This window comes from Schistocerca cancellata, chromosome 9 (assembly GCF_023864275.1).
Source record: "Schistocerca cancellata isolate TAMUIC-IGC-003103 chromosome 9, iqSchCanc2.1, whole genome shotgun sequence".
Classification (NCBI taxonomy): domain Eukaryota; kingdom Metazoa; phylum Arthropoda; class Insecta; order Orthoptera; family Acrididae; genus Schistocerca; species Schistocerca cancellata.
In genome coordinates, this window is record NC_064634.1 from 335305584 (window position 1) to 335325588 (window position 20005).

The following is a 20005-nucleotide window of genomic DNA, read 5'->3' on the forward strand; positions in this document are numbered from 1 at the left end:
TATTAGGTCCATCTATAACTCAGAAGAGATACTGACAGACTTCCAGAAATGTTCCTACACCAAAGAAGGCAGCAGCTACAAAATGTGAACAGTACCGAACTCTAAGCCTAATATCACATGCATCAAAAATTCTCATAAAAATAGTTCTGAAGAGAGCTGAAGAGAAGGTGAAGGATATGAGTGAAGATCAGTTTGGTTTCAGAAGGGGATTGGGAACAAGAGAGGCGATTCTGGCATTGAGACTTGTTATCGAAAAGCAATTACAGAAATATAAATCTACTTATGTTGCCTTTGTAGACACAGAAAAGGCATGTGGTAACATTATCTGGCAAGAGATGTCAGAGCGCTGAGGAAAAATGGAATAAAGTACAAAGACATTTGTGTGAAAGTCGGTTTCTATAAGAATGGGGTAGCAGTGATTAGGAACTGTCACCAGGAACAAGAAGCAAACATTAGAAAAGGGGTAAAACAAGGCTGTGCTCTCTCTCCTCTTATATTCAATGCTTACATCCAGGAAGCTATAGACCAAGTTCGAGAACCTACTGAGGTGGGGATCAAAATTAATGGGCAGTAGATATACTTGCTATGTTATGCAGATGATATTGCTATAGTCATGGAGACAAAAGAAGATCTAGAGGAAGTCCTCAGAACAATGGAAAAAATTCTATGCATTCAGTATGGAATGAGAATAAACAAGGAAAACACTAAAGTGATGGTATGCAGTACAGGAGCAGAATATGAACCTCTGAGTGTGGAAGTGATAGAGGAATTTACTTATCTGGGAAGCAAAATCACAAGGGATGGTAGAAGCTGGAAAGAAATTGCGAGCAGAATACAAAAGGACAAAATTGCATTTAATCGGAGAAGAAACTTACTCACCAGCAACATCAGCCCGAAAATAAGGAAACGAATCATGAAAGGTTTCGTTTGGAGTGTGGCCCTATATGGATGTGAAACTTGGACAGTTGGATGAGAAGAGAGAGGACGGCTAAAGGCCCTGGAGATGTGGTGCTATAGAAGGATGATGTGATGAAGGTCAGCTGGAGAGATAAAGTAACAAATGAAGAGGTGCTTAGAAGAGTACAGGAAACCAGATCTCTGTGGAGGCATATCCAAACAAGAAGAGACAGACTTGTAGGGCACATCCTACGACACAACATCATCATTGGAACAATAGCAGAACAAGCTATTTCGGGAAGGAATCGGCGGGGGGCGACCAAGGATATTATACATGCAACAGATAATGAATGACATTGGATGTAACACATACGTGGAAATGAAGAGGAAGGCAGACAGAAGAGAGGAATGGCACTTTGCTGCAAACCAACCTCAGGGTTGAACACTAAAAGAAGAAGAAGAAATGAACATGAATTATTAACATATCTAAACACTGTTTCTGTACTATTGTGTAAACAAAGGCAAACTTAATTTCTAAACACTCAAGTTTTCAATTAAAAAAAATAAATAAAAAGAAAGAAAGTTAATCTAAGATTGTTAAGATCAGAAAGGAGGTGTTCTGTATGCTGACTATACTTCAAGCAGGTGAATATTAAATGATTAATGTACCCCACATCTGAGCTGTTGCAATAACTGGTGCCAGAATTTCTTAGTTGGAAATAAAATAAATGCATAGGAAAACAGGCTTGATTAAATCTCATCCTCACGATTGCAGAGATAGCTCTACAGTGTATAGACTGTTGTGAAACCACAGAAATCTGGGTATGTGGGTTGTATCCGTATCCAACTATAATACATTGACACTAAGAAGGAGTTGTGCAACATAAATGAAAGTTGGGGGGCATGTTTATATATCTGAAAGATGACGTCGCTTCAAATTTTGTTGCAGTCACATAAGAGTGGCCTAATAGAGCCATTATGAGGATGCAGATCAGCTTTCGTTTAAATATACATTATAGTGGTCCTGAGCATTAGTTACTGTTGAAATTGGGCATGGTGAGTTGATGTAAGTCAAGAATGACTTTAAGATGAGGAAATCACCATTATCAAGGTATTAACATGATTCATGTTGTCCGTCGCACTTCACATAGTGTAGACCGGGAACTGTCTGCTAGGCATGCCCGATATAAAACTGACTGGGCACAGCCCGTGCTGCCTGAGTTGTTGTTGTTCTGCCGCCAGAGGACGCGGCCGAATTCTCGCCTACCCTCTGGTGGACGGGGCTTTACTTGCGGCAACTACTGTCTGTGACGCGCCGTGCCAATGTGCACCTCCCGCAATCTTTCTGGTGGCTACTGCTCTCCTCCTCCCTGGGGGGTGAAGCTACTGTGAACCACTGCATCGGAAGGTGGAGCGTCATGCAGTAGCGATGACCTCCACGTCCATTGGCATGCTGGAGTCTGGGGGGGTATCTGCCAACCCTCGAGCCGGAACCTTCGAATACGGTTGGAAGTGACCCACACGAAGAGGCCCCCATTGTCCCACCATCGGAGCCCAGGACAGAACGGGTGACAAGCTGTCGAACTCCGAATCCTGTTCCACCTCGGGAGGGGCAAGACCCAGTGGCGGGGACGATGGGGAAGGCACGACCACAGATGAACCAGCCTCCTGAGAAACCAGACCTGCAAGGGGGGCCGGCTCTTGCTGGGGCATCTCTAATGATGGCGATGCCGGTGCTGGAGCTACTGGAGGGCCCCAAGGCTGAGAACCATCGCAGTGTGGCGGAGTCACAGGGGGTAGGGGTGGTAGCATCCCCTGAGAAAACAACACGGGTGCTGGCAATGGGGAAGTCGGTGCCTGAGGGGTCGGAGGGTGGGTGCCAAAACGTGGACGTAGCTGATTTTGGTGATGACGCACCTCCCGGTCCCCCGCCTGCAAGGTATAGAGCCAGCGGCTATTGCGCCGCAGGACCACCGCCGGTATCCAACATGGATTGCGACCAAACCCATGTGCCCAGACCGACATACCTGGTGGAAAGCCGGGTACCCTGTTTTGCGAAGACTGGTGAGGACCAGGCCAGAGGAGGTGCAGCAGAGTCCTAGTTGGCGCCCGTGGAGGAGCTCTGCGGGGCTGCATTCTCCCATCGGTGTGGTCCGGTATGCCGTAAGGAAAAACGTCAACGCCTCCTCCGCAGGAAATTCGTGCACATACTTTTTCATCTGCATCTTAAATGTGCTCACCATGTGCTCAGCTTCCCCATTCGATTGTGGATGAAAGGGGTGGGAGGGGGGGGGGGGGGGGAGCAAACGTGCCGAATACTGAAGCACCTACAAAAATCCTGGAAGGTCTGCGAAATAAACTGAGGTCCATTGTCTGATACCAGGGTGACTGGCAGACCTTCCACAGAAAAGATTTTTGTGAGTGCCTGGATTGAAACTTCTGAAATGGTTGAGGAGCAGCGAACCACATATGGGAATCGGAAATAAGCATCAATGACAATGAGCCAAAAGCCATTGAGAAACGGGCCCGCAAAATCTATGTGAACACGTTTCCATGCCTGGGTTGCAGGCGGCCATGAAGAGAATGCTGACCTGGAAGACGCCTGTTGGCTCGCACACTGGGAACAGGCAGCCACCAAGTGCTCAATTTCTCTGTCAATACCAGTCCAGTACACATGTCTGCGAGCCAAGGTTTTAGTATGGGAAACACTCCAGTGCCCCTCATGTAATAACGTGAGGACCTCCCTTTGCAAACTTGCAGGAACAACCACGCGAGGAGCTGTATCATCGGTAGCCAGAAAGAGAACTCCTTCCAAGACTGAGAGACGGTCCCCCTGCGGGTTCGGGGGTTAGAATAGGCCCGCGGTATTCCTGCCTGTCGTAAGAGGCGACTAAAAGGAGTCTCACATGTTTTGGCCTTATGTGATGGTCCCCTCTCGGGTTTGACCTCCATCTTTCTAAATTATTCCGAAGAGCGAGCCAATTGGGGAAGGGCGCCTTACATGGTGCACTGTATCCGTCGTGCAATTAGACCTTTAGCCGGCTTTCACATCGTTGCAATGGTGTGCCGCTCGTTTTCGATCTTTAGGGCGGGGATACGTCCCTGGGTGCGATTACCACGCTGCCCTCTGCAGTGTTTCTTTTAACTGCGACGACGACCTTGGACAGTTTTGCACCTAAGATCCAGCACGGTAGCCAGTCCGTTGTGGTGGGGCCGCCATGTACCCTCTTGGTTTTAGCCCCCTGACAACACAGGGATCGCTCTACTGATGCCTGCGCCGTTAACTCCCCAGGTATGCCAAGGAATAGATGCCTATCCTCCTGGGGTATCAGGACTCCCGGCAACGGCCATCCTTCCAGGTGGCCTTTGCTGTGGCTGGGTGGCGCCCGTGGGGAGGGCCCTTGGTCGGAGTAGGTGGCATCAGGGCGGATGACCCGCAATGAAGCGTGGTACATCATCTCTCGCTGGCGGCCAGCCGCCAGCAGTCTCTAAGCGTTCTCGGGCTCAATTTAATGCTCAGAAGTACGATCCGAAAACGTTCCCCTCCCTGGCCACGCCGTGGGAAGAGCGTAAGTCCCAGGATGGAGGTAACAGTTATTCGCCCCGATTCTTAGTTTGCACGAGAGCTGATGGGGAGTCTTTTCTCTCCACAAAGCCTCAGTTCTTCGTCGAGCATTTAGAGGACAAGTTTGGGGAGGTGGAGGGCTTGTCTAAAATGCGGTCTGGCTCAGTACTGATACAAACGGCATCCTCCGCCCAGTCACGCAGGTTACTTGCTTGTGACAAGTTGGGGGATGTTAACGTTACTATTACTCCACATAAGAGTTTAAATATGGTCCAGGGTGTTATTTTCCATAGGGACCTCCTTTTGCAGTCTGATGACGAGCTGCGCGCCAACTTAGAACGTAGAGGTGTTCATTTCGTCCGGCGCGTTCATCGGGGTCCGAGGGACAATCAGGTTGCTACCGGTGCCTTCATCTTGGCCTTCGAGGGTGATACGTTACCGGAAAAGGTCAAGGTCATGGTCTACCGATGTGACGTCAAGCCCTATATCCCTCCCCCGATGCGGTGCTTCAAGTGCTGGAAGTTCGGCCATATGTCTTCCCGCTGCACTTCCAGCCTCACATGTCTAGATTGCGGACGCCCATCTCATCCCGATACTCCATGTGCCCCGCCTCCCATCTGCGTCAACTGCGGGGAGCACCATTCACCTTGCTCGCCAGACTGCAGAATATTCCAGAAAGAGCGCAAAATCATGGAATATAAGACCCTGGACCGACTGACTTATACTGAGGCCAAACAGAAATACGACCGATTACATCCCGTGCGAATGACAACTTCCTACGCCGCTGCTACAACACCTGTGCTAGCCCCATCAGTTTCGCGCCTTCCGGCCGGATCGACAAGTGGTACAACTCCTCCTGCCCCCTTGCCAGTGGGGGGCTCTACCCACCGGGTTGCTCCTGTGCCACCTCCCTCAGGAGCAACACCATCCCCCCCATCGGGGACGTCGGTCCCCGCTTCTAAGCCGGAGAAGTGTCCAACTTCTTCGGCTTCTCACGCTCGCAAGGGGTCCCTTGGGTCCCTCCCTTCCCAGGTTTCCACCGGCGGGAAGGCTGACGATAGACAGTGGCGTAAGTGCCCACAATCTGCAGGTCGAAGGGCTTCCCGATCCTCCTCAGTCCCGGAGACTGAATCGGTGAAGCTCTCCCAGCCAGTTAAACCCAAGGAGCAGCGTGAGAAATCAAAGAAGAGCAGCTCTAAGCCCAAGGAACGCGCGGTGGTAGCCACCCCATCGCTACCTTCTAGCTTTGCGTCTGAGGACGAGGTGGAGATTCTGGCGTCCGCTGAGGACCTCGATCTCGCCGGTCCCTCAGACGCCGTGAATAGCAATAGCACTAGCACGGGTGCTTAATCGGAGGCAGCAGGTGACTCAGCGGCGTAATCTGCCATCCCAGTCCCGGCACGCCTTTCTCAGCCATGGACAAAACCATCCTCCAGTGGAACTGCAGCGGTTTCTTCCACCATCTAGCTGAGCTCCGCCAACTTATCAGCCTTCACCCTTTCCTCTGCATTGCTCTGCAGGAAACTTGGTTTCCAGTAATGCGCACCCCCGCCCTCCGTGGCTATCGGGGTTATTATAAGAACCGAGCAGCTTATGAAAGGGTGTCTGGTGGCGTCTGCATCTATGTCCTTAACTCTCTTCACAGCGAGTCTGTCCCTCTACAAACAGCTTTAGAGGCTGTCGCTGTTAGGGTGTGGACGCCGCAGGCTCTTACCGTCTGCAGTCTTTACCTTCCACCGGAGGGTGATGTCGTGCAGCATGTCCTGGCTGCGCTGATAGCCCAATTGCCGCCACCTTTCTTATTACTGGGCGACTTTAACGCCCATAACCTTCTGTGGGGTGGGTCAGTGGCAACAGGTCGAGGCGCCACCGTTGAGCATTTATTGTCGCAGCTCGGTCTCTCGATTTTGAATGATGGTGCCTCCACACACTTCAGTGTGGCGCATGGCACCTACTCCGCCATTGACCTTTCAATCTGTAGCCCTAGCCTCTTACCATCTGTCCACTGGAGTGTGCATGACGACCTGTGTGGTAGTGACCACTTTCCGATTTTTCTGTCACTACCACAGCGTCACTCTTCTGGGCGCCCTAGCAGATGGGCTATGAATAAGGCTGACTGGGACTTGTTCTCCTCCACTGCCGCTATTGAGCCTCTCTCAACTGATGCCATTGATGCGGTGGTTACATCGGTCACCGCTGGCATCGTCACTGCCGCCGAGTCTGCCATTCCCCGTTCTTCTGGGTCCCCTCGGCGGAGGGCTGTGCCTTGGTGGTCGCCTGAGATCGCTGAAGCGATTAAAGATCGCCGGCGGGCGCTCCAGCGTCACAAGCGGCATCCCTCCATGGACCACCTTATCGCCTTCAACCGGCTGCGTGCGCGGGCCCGCCTCCTTATCCGCCAAGGCAAGAAGGAGTGCTGGGAGCGGTATGTGTCCACCATTGGACTCCATGTCACTCCATCGCAGGTCTGGGCCAAGATTCGACGGGTCTTCGGCTATCGGACCCCTGCCAGCGTCCCTGCGCTCTCACTGAATGGAGCAGTTTGTACTGACTCCGACGTCATTGCAAACCGCTTAGCAGAGCATTTTGCTATGAGTTCCGCTTCTGCGAATTACCCCCAGGCCTTCCGCTCCATTAAAGAGCGGATGGAACATCGGAGCCTTTCTTTTCGCACCAACGCTTCTGAACCCTACAACGCTCCATTCAGTGAGTGGGAATTTCAGAGTGCCCTTGCCGCTTGCCCTGATACCGCTCCCGGGCCAGATCGCATCCACTGTCAGATGCTGAAACACCTTTCAGTGGACTGCAAGCGACGCCTCCTCGACCTTTACAACCGTCTCTGGGTCGAGGGTGAGTTTCCGTCGCAATGGCGGGAAAGTATTGTCATCCCCATTTTGAAACCTGGAAAGAACCCTCTGGAGGTGGACAGCTACCGTCCCATTAGTCTCACCAACGTTCTTTGCAAGTTGCTTGAACGGATGGTGAGCCGGCGCTTAAATTGGGTGCTGGAGTCTCTGGGCCTTCTGGCTCCGTCTCAGGGTGGGTTCCGTAAAGGCCGCTCCGCCACCGACAATCTGGTGAGCCTTGAGTCGGCCATCCGTACAGCCTTTGCCCGCCGTCAGCACCTGGTCGCTGTCTTTTTCGACATGCGGAAGGCGTACGATACGACATGGCGTCATCACATCCTTTCTACGCTTCATGGATGGGGTCTTCGGGGCCCTCTGCCGATCTTTATCAGAAATTTTCTGTCGTATCGTACCTTCCGCGTGCAAGTCGCGGCCTCGTATAGTTCCTCCCTCGTCCAGGAGAACGGGGTACCCCAGGGCTCTGTCCTCAGTGTCTGCCTGTTTTTAATTGCAATAAACGGTCTCGCTGCGGCAGTAGGAAATTCTGTCTCCGCTTCCCTGTATGCTGACGACTTCTGTCTTTACTATAGTTCTATTAGCATTGCAGCAGCTGAACGTCAGCTACAGGGCGCAATCCGCAAGGCGCAGTCTTGGGCTGTAGCGCGTGGTTTTCAGTTTTCGGCTGCCAAGACCCGCGTTATGCATTTCTGCCGGCGCCGAACGGTCCATCCTGAGCCGCGGCTTTATCTTGCCGACAAACTTCTTGCTGTGGTGGAGACCCACAGGTTTTTGGGTGTCCTTTTTGATGCCCGGTTGACTTGGCTGCCTCATATCCGGCAGCTTAAACAAGTGTGTTGGCGGCATCTCAACGCCCTGCGTTGTTTGAGCCACACCCGCTGGGGCGCCGACCGCTCTACCCTGTTGCGGCTCTACCAGGCGTTAATCCAGTCTCGCCTGGATTATGGGTGCCTAGCTTATGGCTCAGCATCCCCATCTGCGTTGCGGGTGCTGGACCCAATTCTCCACAGCGGGATACGCCTTGCCACTGGTGCTTTCCGCACCAGCCCTGTGGACAGCGTCCTAGTGGAGGCAGGTGTACCTCCACTGCGGTTCCGACACCAACGTTTGCTGGCCGCTTATGCTGCCCATGTTTTTAGCTTGCCCGGGCATCCAAATTATCGTGTCCTGTTCCCGCAGTCGGTCGTCCATCTGCCAGACCGTCGGCCCCGGTCGGGTTGTCAGATCGCCGTACGCATCAAGGAGCTTCTCTGCGGGCTTGGGTTTTTCCCAGTTCCACCTCCTTTCCGGGCGCCTCTGCGTACACCCCCGTGGTGTGTTCCTCGCCCTTGCCTTCGGCTCGACTTGGCACAGGGCTCGAAGGACTCGGTCCCTCCAGAGGCCTTCCGCCGCCGCTTTTATTCCATCCTGGCCACGTATCAGGGCTCTGGAATTGTTTACACCGACGGTTCGATGGTTGCTGGTCGTGTCTGGTATGCGCTAACTCTAGGGGACCATTCCGAACAACAGTCCTTGGCGGCTGGCTGCAGCGTTTACACTGCTGAGCTAGTCGCCATCTTTCGTGCCCTAGAGTATATCCGCTCCTGCTCAGGTGAGTCCTTCGTTATCTGTAGCGATTCCCTGAGCGGTTTACGAGCTCTCGACCAGTGTTTTCCTCGTTCTCGTCTGGTGATGGCTATCCATGAGTCCCTGCATACTCTTGCGCGTTGCGGCCGCTCTGTGGTCTTTGTGTGGACCCCCGGTCATGTCGGTATCCCGGGCAATGAACATGTTGACCGCCTGGCGAAAGAGGCCACGAGTGAACGGTCTCTGGACGTTGGCCTCCCAGAGACTGATTTGCGGGCAGTCCTCCGCCGAAAAGTTTTTGCGCTTTGGGACGCTGAATGGGGCAATCGGATCATGCCCAATAAACTCCGTGCCATCAAGGAGACGACGACTGTGTGGCGGTCATCCCTGCGAGCCAACCACAGGGACTCTGTCGTCCTTTGTCGGCTCCACATTGGCCACTCCCACCTGACACACAGTTATTTACTGCGCCGGGAGGACCCTCCTGTATGTCGCTGCGGGGTGGCTTTGACAGTGGCCCACATTTTGCTGGCCTGCCCCCTTTTAGCTGTGGTCAGGCAGACATTTGCGCTGCCTGATACGCTCCCTGCCCTTTTATCTGATGACCCTGTTATGGTTGACTTACTTTTACGTTTTATTCGGGCAGGGGGTTTTTATTATTTACTCTGAGTGTTTGTTCTGTTCTTTTGTGTTGATTCTGGCCATTGGCCTACGATTTTACGCTGAGTTTTTAATGTGTTCTCGGTGGTTGGCTTTTCCTTTTTATCTCTATGGTCGGCCAACCACTGTCACACTCTGTGTGATTTTAATTTGTTTCGTCTGATCTCTGTAGGAGTATTTCTTGTCCTGTGTCGTCTGACGTCTTTCCTGTTGTTCGTTTTTTATTCTCTTTGGGTGGTTTTACTTTTTTTTGGAAAAAGGGACCGATGACCGTCGCAGTCTGGTCCCTTTAATCCCCCCCAAACCAACCAACTGAGAGACGGTCTCGTAGAACAAAATAGTTATGAAGAGGGTCCGAGGCCCGGCCTGGAGGTCCGGACGACCAACCCTGCTGAACGAGGCGAACTACTTGCCGGAGAACCGGGTCGGCTGCCATTTCCCTGGTGACTCTAGAACTAGTGATCGGGATACCATCAATCGCTTGGTGGTTCCAAATGAAAACACATAATCTCCTCCCGATTGAACTTAGGATCCGGGCCCACCGGAAGACAGGAAAGACGTTGGCGTTGGCATGCTGTCCGGTAGGGCGAAAATGAATGTCATAATGGTACTTAGAGAGGAACAAGGCCCAGTGCTGCAGTCTGTGGGCCACCCTATCTGGAATCTGAGAGGTGGGGGCAAATTACAATGTTAATGGCTTATGGTCAGTGATTAACTGAAACTTCACGCCATACAACATTGAGTGAAACTTGGTAACAGCATAGACAATGGCCAAAGCCTCTTTTTCCACCTGGGAGTAATGGGCCTGCGCGGGACTAAGAGTTTTAGATGCAAAGGCCAGTGGCTGCTCGGAGCCATCCGCATTGCGATGCGCCAGGACCGCCCCCACCCCATACTGTGAAGCATCTGTAGCCAGGACCAACGGCTTATTGGGGACAAAAGTAGCCAAACAAGGTGCTGACGTGAGGAGGCCCTTCAACAAGGTGAACGCTCACTCGCATGCAGGCGATGAATCAAAAGGAACACCCTTGCACAGAAGCCAGTACAGAGGGCGGGCTATGGTGGAAGCCCTGGGAATGAACCGGTGGTAATAGGCAATCGTGCCTATAAAAGCTTGTAACTTCTTCAGCAAAGTGGGCCGCAGAAGGTCGACGATACCTTGGGCGAAACTTCCTAGTGGCTGGACACTGTGCCAAGAAATGGTGTAGCTCACATACTCAATGGATGGTTGGAAGAAGTTCGACATACGCAGGTTGCAATGCAGGCCCACGGACCTGAATTTGAGAAAGAGGGTTCGAAGGTTGTGCAAGCGTTCCTTCATGCTGCGACCTGTGACAATTATGTCGTCCAGGTAATTAATACAATGAGGGTTAGTCGACGTGATGTGCTCAAGATAATGCTGAAATATCGCCGGGGCACTGGATATTCTGAAGGCCAACTGCTGGTATTGGTGAAGGCCAAATGGGGTGTTGATGACCACCAGCCGTTTGGAGTCCTTATCAAGTGGTATCTGATGATAAACCTCCGAAAGTTCGATTTTCGAAAAATATTGGCCTCCCGCCATGTCGGAGAACAATTCATCAGAACAAGGCAAGGGATAGGTGTCCACCACCAGTTGGGAATTAATGGTGGCCTTGAAATCGCCACAAAGATGTAATTTTCCCGAGGGTTTCCTGACACTAGAAGAAATGGGAAGAACGACCCCGAGGGCTGTCAGCCGGTCTAGCTCTGCTTTTACCTGAGGGCAGAGAGCCAAGGGGATCTGCCTCACATGTAGAAAACGTGGGCGAGCCGACGCTTTCAACGTTAAGTGAGCTTCAAAGTCTGGAACACGCCCCAGGCCCTCCTCAAAGATATCCTTAAAGTCAGAGGTCAAAGATTCCAATGACTGATAGGGAACGTCTTCGGATACCAACTGTATGGTGCCTGCGATAGAAAAACCGAAAGCTTGAAAGGCATCCAATCCAAAAAGGTTAGCGGAGCTTGCATCACGATTTCAGTTGTGTCAATCAAGAGCTCGTTGGAGAGCGGGATGGTGGTCTGTTGTGTTTTCTGATGAAAAGCGGGTTCTACCTCATTGCCAGTGATGGCCCTGTGTTGGTTAGGAGGAGGCCATTTGAAGGCCTGCAGCCATCCTGTATGTTAGACACTCTGGATCTACACAGGGAGTTATGGTGTGGTTGCGATTTCGTATCACAGCAGCACCACCCTCATAGGTATCCCACACTTCCTGACTACAGATTTGTACATCGATCTGATGATTTGATGTGTTGTGCTGTCATTCATTAACAGCATTCCAGGGGCTGTTTACCACAGAATAACGCACAACCCAAAATCACTGTTGTAACCCAACATGCTCTACAGATGGTCAACATGTCCCTTGGCCTGCTCAATCAGCAGATCTGTCTCCAGATGAGCACATATGGGACATCAACAGCTGACAACTTCCGGGTTTTCCTTAAATGGCATTAACCATCCCCGTGTCAACCCACCAAGTGCAACAGGCGTTGAACTTTTATCCCATAAACTGACATCAGGCACCTGTATAACACAGTGCAGACACGTTTGCAAGCTTGCATTCAATATTATGGCAGTTACACCAGTTATTAATGTGCCAGCATTTCACATTTGCAATGGCTTATCTTGCACTTCCATTAACCTGTGATCTAGCAATGTTAATCACTTAAATAGGTTACCTAGGCAAATGTATTCCCAAAATTACATTACTCTACATTAATTTTTTTGTGTTGCATTTTTTTAATCAGTGTATTTTCATTTTTTAACAGATGTCTTCCATTCCTCTTTTCTCTGTGATCTGATATCCTTTTTAATTTGATGTAATAAATTGGTGTAAGGTAGCCTGATATCTAAGAGAGTTCTGGATATGGCAGCTTCCTTGGTCAACAGTTTTGTTAAACAAAATGCCTGCATGAGCTTTAACCCAAAGTACATGAATATATTTGTTTGTTTGTAAACATTCTGTTATTTTGTTACCTATGTCAGTAACAAGTTTATTGCTGTGTTTACTCCAATTTCTGCTCTCTGTAGCTCTAAGAATACTTTTAGAATCAGAAACGATTATAATACTTTCATTATGCTGGGTTAAAGAGTACTTAATGGCCTTCATGATTGCTCTTGCTTCCACCGTATATGAAGAAGCTGATAAAGCTTATACTGTTCAAAGTGACCCCTTTTTGGGACATATTGCTCCTTTCTCCTTCTTATCTTACAGGATGAGTCAATCAATTTTCAGTCGTTATGTGAACTGTGCAGCTACTAGCTACCACAAATCGTGGTGTCATAGTGGTTAAAAACTCTGTAGGGTGAGTGTGAATGTTCAAATCCCAGGCTGATTATCCACATTTAGGTGTGCAGTAGTTTCACATATCCCCTCAAAACAAATGCCAAAACATCTTCTATCGGAAGAATATAGCCGATTTCCTTCCTCATTGTTGTCCTGTCTAAATGTGTTTTCCATTTGTAAATCATCTTTGACAAGATTGCTTATTTCTAAGCATGTTCTTGATAAACTTTGTACAATTTAATTTCCGTAAGATTTACCCGTATGTCTGTCATTTTTTACTTTCAGCATATAAAACAAAATCAACAAAACAATGGAGCTAAAACAATCAGTTATTGACATCTTTAATTTTCTTTCCCATCTATTTTTCACCCCCTCCCCCCTGCTCCCACCTCTGTTACGTGCACATGCACAATGCACTTTGCTTTTCACTCTTATTAACTCGTGTGTGATGTTTTAGTAGTAATCTCTGTCTTGCATATTACCCTGTCTTCCACCATTAAGCTCTCAGGGTTTCAAATCTCGTCCGATGCTGTCCCCTACAATCAGTCTTTCCTTCTCATCCCGTACGGTTAAGTCTGCCCTGACCCACAGTTCTGGGTGACTTTGCCAAAACCTATCCCTTTTCCTAGACCTCTCCAGTCCTTTTCCTTCACCCTTCTTCCTTCCCCTTCAATCGTTAAGGAGCCACTGGCTCCGAAAGCTTGCCATTTACCACAGTCTTTTATGTGTGTGTTCTGCTGCCACTTGGTGAGTAGATTTTTTAAGATAAAACATTGGAACTGATATTACCTTGCTCTCTTCCTTAAATTTTTAATTGATTATACGTTATTATTTGCTGCAGCAAAATATTCTGACTCCAAGACACTATAGTGGTTCATATTCATTCAGTTGATTTTCCACATGCTTGTAAGGTTCTCAGGCATTGCACTAGGTAGTGTCATGGAAAGTGCACTGTGCTTCAATGTAGAACCTTGTCATCTTCAACTGTGGGGAGTAGTTTTAGCTCGTCAATTCAAATACTGATTCACTAGAGAAGTGCAGACGCCAAGAGGCTATAACATCATCACAGATAACATTGACATCTAGAGCTCCCTGCCAAAGAAATAGGCAGGGGACCCCAGATGCATGACACATTGAAAACTGCTGCAGACCCCAGCACATGCATTGTGGCAAAGCTTAGCTCTCCTAGATTTTGAGTCTGTCAGTGTAATCTTGTTGAATTAATGTGCTACCAAAGCTGCTGAATCCTCTGTTTCTGTTGAGTAACTCATTTGCTATATATATTTCAACCATTACTTTAATGGCACAGCTTATGGCAGGAGTTTCCTGCCCCACATGTGGGATCAACGGCTCATTCTTCTGGTAGGGGGTCTTTGTATGCTGACATCTCTTATGATGATGTTATAGCCCTACTTCCTGGCACCTGCATTGTTCTTAGAAACGTCTGTATAAATTGGCAGCCCACTTCAACTCAGCACAGTTCCACCAGAAAATGATGAGCAGCAACCTCATTGAAATATAACATAAGTTCTATGGCAGTAACCTACAGGGAGGAGATATCAACAGTTAAGAGTTTGATAATCTTCATTACGAGAGAAACAGACTGTTGTGTTCTCTTGCATTTTGATTAAGATTTTGGCTTCAGAAAACCTGATCGAAATTCACCAAGGGGGCACTGATGACAGGCAGAATTTGTTATACATAACAAGAACTAGACAGGATCTCCAGAAATCTGCTTTCCCTTTCCCTTTCTTATATTGTCATGTCAGTTGGCATATTCCTGGAAGTGATAGGCAGTGCTATTTGGTCACTTTCAGACCAGACTGAAGAAGTCATGGTGTGTCGAATTTCTGTCACCTTGCATACTGACCACTGCAAAAATATAAACATTGCAGACATACTGTGCTTAATTTCACAGATAAAGACATTTAGGATGCACACACCCAAGCAGAATATTACCTCTGTGATGATGAAAGCATTTCAATATTCAAGAGAGGACAAGGGTGACACCATTATTTTTTTGTCTGTGACATCTTATTTTGACAACATGACAGATTTATTGGAGATTTCCAGAAGAATTCTATGGATGCAGACAAGCAAAGACATCCATACTCCTCAGTGCCCACCTATTAATGACCACCTGAAACCAAGATTTTATGGCCTACCAAAGAGGCCTGCTTCACTCCTTGCCAGCAATATTGCAACCCTGACATACTACCCAGCAATACATCTGGCTTCTCTTTTGAACCATTTGGTTCAAAAATTGAACACTGCATTAAAAATTCAGAAGACAAAATGTCAACTCAATATCTTACTTCTCGAACCAACTGACATATTAGAGTTTCGTCCCAGTTCATCTGTTACCAAAAGTGCCTTTTTAAGAAACATTGTGTCAACTATAAAGTGCCTCAGTGAGCAGTTCTTGAACCCAAATGTTTTTGATATGTTTAAATGATACCTTGGTGGTATGACCACATGAGACCACAATGCTTCCTTTATTTTTAGAAATCGAAACTCCCTCTATACAATTGTCTGGTTAAAAATGAAGACTTCCCTTTTCTAGATGTCATGAGTGTAGTGAGTGTAGAAATCGCTCTTGGGTCACAATATGTATGGTGAATGAACACACAATTACTTATAATTGTGAGCTACTAACTGTTTTCACTCATCCCAAGGCAGTAGTATTTTATGAGCACTCACTCATATTGCGGGAGTTATGTCAGATCCTGAGAGCTTGTCAGCAGAGTTTACCCATTTCCATTTAGTGTTAGGTGTTAGTGCGGAAAAGGTGCTCTGAGAAGCAGATTCACCATGCATTTTGACTAGAATGCTCAAACATCATGAGCAGAACTCAAGTAGGATGGTTTTCCTGCCAAATGAAGATAAAGAGCAATGGTGAAACTCATCTCTGCATGTGATTAGATGTACTCAGAACTGAGCTTCATGGAATAAAAAAAAAAAGTTAGGCATGCATGTTTGAGAGAGTCAACAACATATTACACATAGAAAATACAAATGATGAACTGATCTCTCTCTCTCTCTCTCTCTCTCTCTCTCTCTCTCTGTGTGTGTGTGTGTGTGTGTGTGTGTGTGTGTGTGTGTGTGTGTGTGTGTGTTTTTTGTTTTGTAGCATTCCATAAATCATATGCAGTACTATATTGTAGGACAGCTAGGCAATAGAGCTTAGCAAGAATTACTTAGATTCATTTGTAATGAACCATAGGTTCCTAAGTAGTGAGCTCCCAGTGCCACTGATTCCCTATCATCTTAAAATAAATACATGCTCCAGCAACCAGTGTCTTAAAGAGAGCCAAAACTTATACTTAATTGTGAAGATCACAAGACTGCAGAAATCTGTCAAAGCCATCAGCCCTGAATGTGTACAATACACCAAGTAGGTTGATTGCTGTTGATGCAAAATAGTCAGTGATAATGTGTAGGATACCTCCTGCACCTCAGTTGTATTGAAAGTGAATTTCTGGTGACTTCAAGCTGTTGTATCTTGGGCAATATTTTGTTGAAATAAATGAAATTTGGCCATCTTGTACAACTTTATACATTCTCTTAAAAATATTAATGTAAAGAATTTTATGTGCCATATTTCACCACAGTATTTTACACAAAATTACCTGCAAAATTGGCTCCGTAAATATCGATACCTAAAACAATTTCAAAGTTTGGCTTCGTGTATATCAGGGACTAAAGGTACAATGAATGTGAAATTTGACATGTAGTAACCTAAGAACACAATATTCTCAGATATAAAGTTATATTTATATACCACTTTCCAATACTGAATAAATTCAGTACAGAGTTAAAGATTTTGTAAAAAGGTCAAAAATGCAGTATTTTTGACCTAATTTTGCAAAAAGTTGTGTTCTGTAAAACTCTCCTAACTGGACTTCTTAGAAAGGCCATGGCTTTAACCAAAAGGAAATATGTTATTGATGAGCCAACAGAGGCTAAAAATGCTAGCTACAATAATTTGAAACAAAATTGGGCACAAAAATCGCAACATGAAAAAAATGTAAATTTTGGATTGTTATATCTCTTAGAGTTAATACATTGTGAATATGAAACTTATAGTGCACTAGCTCAGTAGCACAAGCATGTGGAATAAAAAAATTTCATTCACCTACAAATTTGTAAAAAACATGATTTTTGTGAAAAGATGTAAAAATGGTATTTTTGACACTTGTTTTGTTGTTGTTGTTGTGGTCTTCAGTCCTGAGACTGGTTTGATGCAGCTATCCATCCTACTCTATCCTGTGCAAGCTTCTTCATCTCCCAGTACCTACTGCAACCTACATCCTTCTGTATCTGTTTAGTGTATTAATCTCTTGGTCTCCCTCTACGATTTTTACCCTCCACACTGCCCTCCAATACCAAATTGGTGATCCCTTGATGCCTCAGAACATGTCCTACCAACCGATCCCTTCTTCTAGTCAAGTTGTGCCACAAACTTCTCTTCTCCCCAATCCTATTCAATACCTCCTCATTAGTTATATGATCTACCAATCTAATCTTCAGCATTCTTCTGTAGCACCACATTTCGAAAGCTTCTATTCTCTTCTTGTCCACACTAGTTATCATCCATGGTTCACTTCCATACATGGCAACACTCCATACAAATACTTTCAGAAACGACTTCCTGACATTTAAATATGTACTCAATGTTAACAAATTTCTCTTCTTCAGAAACGCTTTCCTTGCCATTGCCAGTCTACATTTTATATCCTCTCTACTTCGACCGTCATCAGTTATTTTGCGCCCCAAATTGCAAAACTCCTTTACTACTTTAAGTATCTCATTTCCTAATCTAATTCCCTCAGCATCACCCTATTTAATTTAACTACATTCCATTATCCTCGTTTTGCTTTTGTTGATGTTCATCTTATATCGTCCTTTCATGACACTATCCATTCCGTTCAACTGATCCTCCAAGTCCTTTGCTGTCTCTGACGGAATTATAATGTCATCGGCGAACCTCATAGATTTTATTTCTTCCCCATGTATTTTAATACCTACTTCGAATAAAAGGTGTACAAGATGGCCAAATTTGATTTTTTTCAAGAAAATATTGCCCAATATATAACAGCTCAATGCCGTCAGAAGTTCACAGTCTGTGCAAACTTGTGTGTGAAGCCAAACAAGTTGACTGGCTATATCTCTGCCAGTGTTTCTTTGACGAACATTAAACTTCGCCAGTTATCGTTGGGGTTATGTGCAAATATTCACACAAAATTTCATCAAAATCCGTGATTCTTGAGCAGGAAAATGTTCGGAAATTAGGCAATTAGAAGTGGCGTGACTGCAGAGAAAGTGGGCTAATGTAGCTGTCAGAGATGCAAAGAACATCATCAGGAAAATAAATACTGTGCTGAAAAAGAACAGGACATTTGTTTTAAAACATAAATTGCTTGTATTGCCCTAAAATGGTCCAGTTGGGCACCTCACCTTAAATTCACATGTGACCAAGTATGAAATAGCCAACCAGATGAACTGCCGCTGCCAAACTACAGCCTAAGGCCAACAGTTTCACTCAGTAATGGAACATCCTGTTGAAAAAATGTAATAGACTTCAGTAGCTGCTTCACAGTCTCTTCTCCATGGAATTGGAAAATTGTAAGTATAAAAGTTTTTTCCAAATAAAATGCAGTCTTGTGAGAAAAATTGTTTTATTTCTGCTGGAACTCAAACATAATACCTTCTATTTGTATTTTTCCCATTTTCTCTCAACATTTCTCCTTGTGCACCAGTATCCTGGCGTGTCTTTCATCTACATGTCGCACTCCAACACAGTCTTTCCCAGTGCATTCAAGTCTTCCTGTTTTTTCTTCTCCACTTCATGCTCCACCCTTTTCCCCAATATCCACCACAGCTGGGATTGCTGCTTGCACAGTTCATGCAGCAACAGCTCTACACTACAGTTGGTGTGTGAATTGTTCATTAATTATCTCTTACGATGAACTTTGCCCAGAATCCAAAAAATCTTCCATCTTTTATGTTTGGGTGTCCACTGTTTAGCACTCTTTATATTTGGAGAGGAAGTAATCTTACCCTAATGTACATGTTATATAAAAATTATGTCTTGTATACTGAATGCTGTAAGATGTTGTAAATATCAAATATTGGGGCAAACAACTAGTTTCTGTAGAGGTGACTCTTGTGGGTGTTGCTGAACTCAGACATACTAACATCCATACCATTAACTGCGGATGTTCTCCGTCACAACTTACATATAGAGGTCAGCAAACAATAAAGCCAGTTGTGATGCACTAGAGACTGGTTTCCATCGCTCTATCACTTCCTCGAAGTGAGACAATAAGAAATAATGCACGTTACTTACGGCGATAGCAACACCACTATCTCTTGTCGATAGCATCGCGGTAGATATTTTCATGGAGTGTTGGATAATGATAAATTATGAAGCACATAGATGACAAAGAGTGGATAGGTTGATCCTTGATGAATAGGGCAATATGAAAGTGAAATTTGTTCGAAGAAGTGTGATAGCCTGCAGTAGTCACCAGAAAGATCGCGGGAGGCGCACATCAGCACGGCGCGTCACGGACGGTAGTTGCCGCAAGTAGAGTCCCGTCCACCAGAGGTCGCATCCGAATTCTCGCGTGCCCTCTGGTGGACGGGACTCTACTTGTGGCAACTACCGTCCGTGACGTGCCGTGCCGATGTGCGCCTCCCGCGATCTTTCTGGTGGCTACTACATAGCCCATGTCTATTTTCTTTGTTTTGGCTCAGATCATTACTTCTGATTAATTGGCAAAATAATGCAGGAATATTTAATAATATTTAAGCCAATGACATTCTTCCTACATTGTAGCAACTGTTTTGTGTATTAACACAATAAAGGTCTTGCCTACAAAGCAAGTACGACCCCATCTTTGTTAAAAAAAGAAGAAAGGTCATACATATTTTCTGTGTGTGCCTCTTCAGAACCCCTATTTGAAATGACTTTAATAATTCTGGGCTGAACTAGAATAATTGTTAATGCCAGATCTATTTAGCTAAAAACCTGGCAACAGGTGTTAAATACGCTTCTTGCTATGTTTTTACCAAATGGATGTAGCATTTAAGAATGAAAATAAATGTAGTTTTCAGTGTGTGTTTGAAGATACCACCCCAGCATTA

The 20005-nt window shown here is 46.5% G+C and overlaps 1 protein-coding gene across 3 annotated transcripts in view; it reads left to right on the forward strand.

Moving 5' to 3' along the window:
- Positions 1 to 20005, forward strand: part of LOC126100100 (protein HIRA) — a 258874-nt gene that overhangs the window by 13964 nt on the left and 224905 nt on the right. The window lies entirely within an intron of this gene.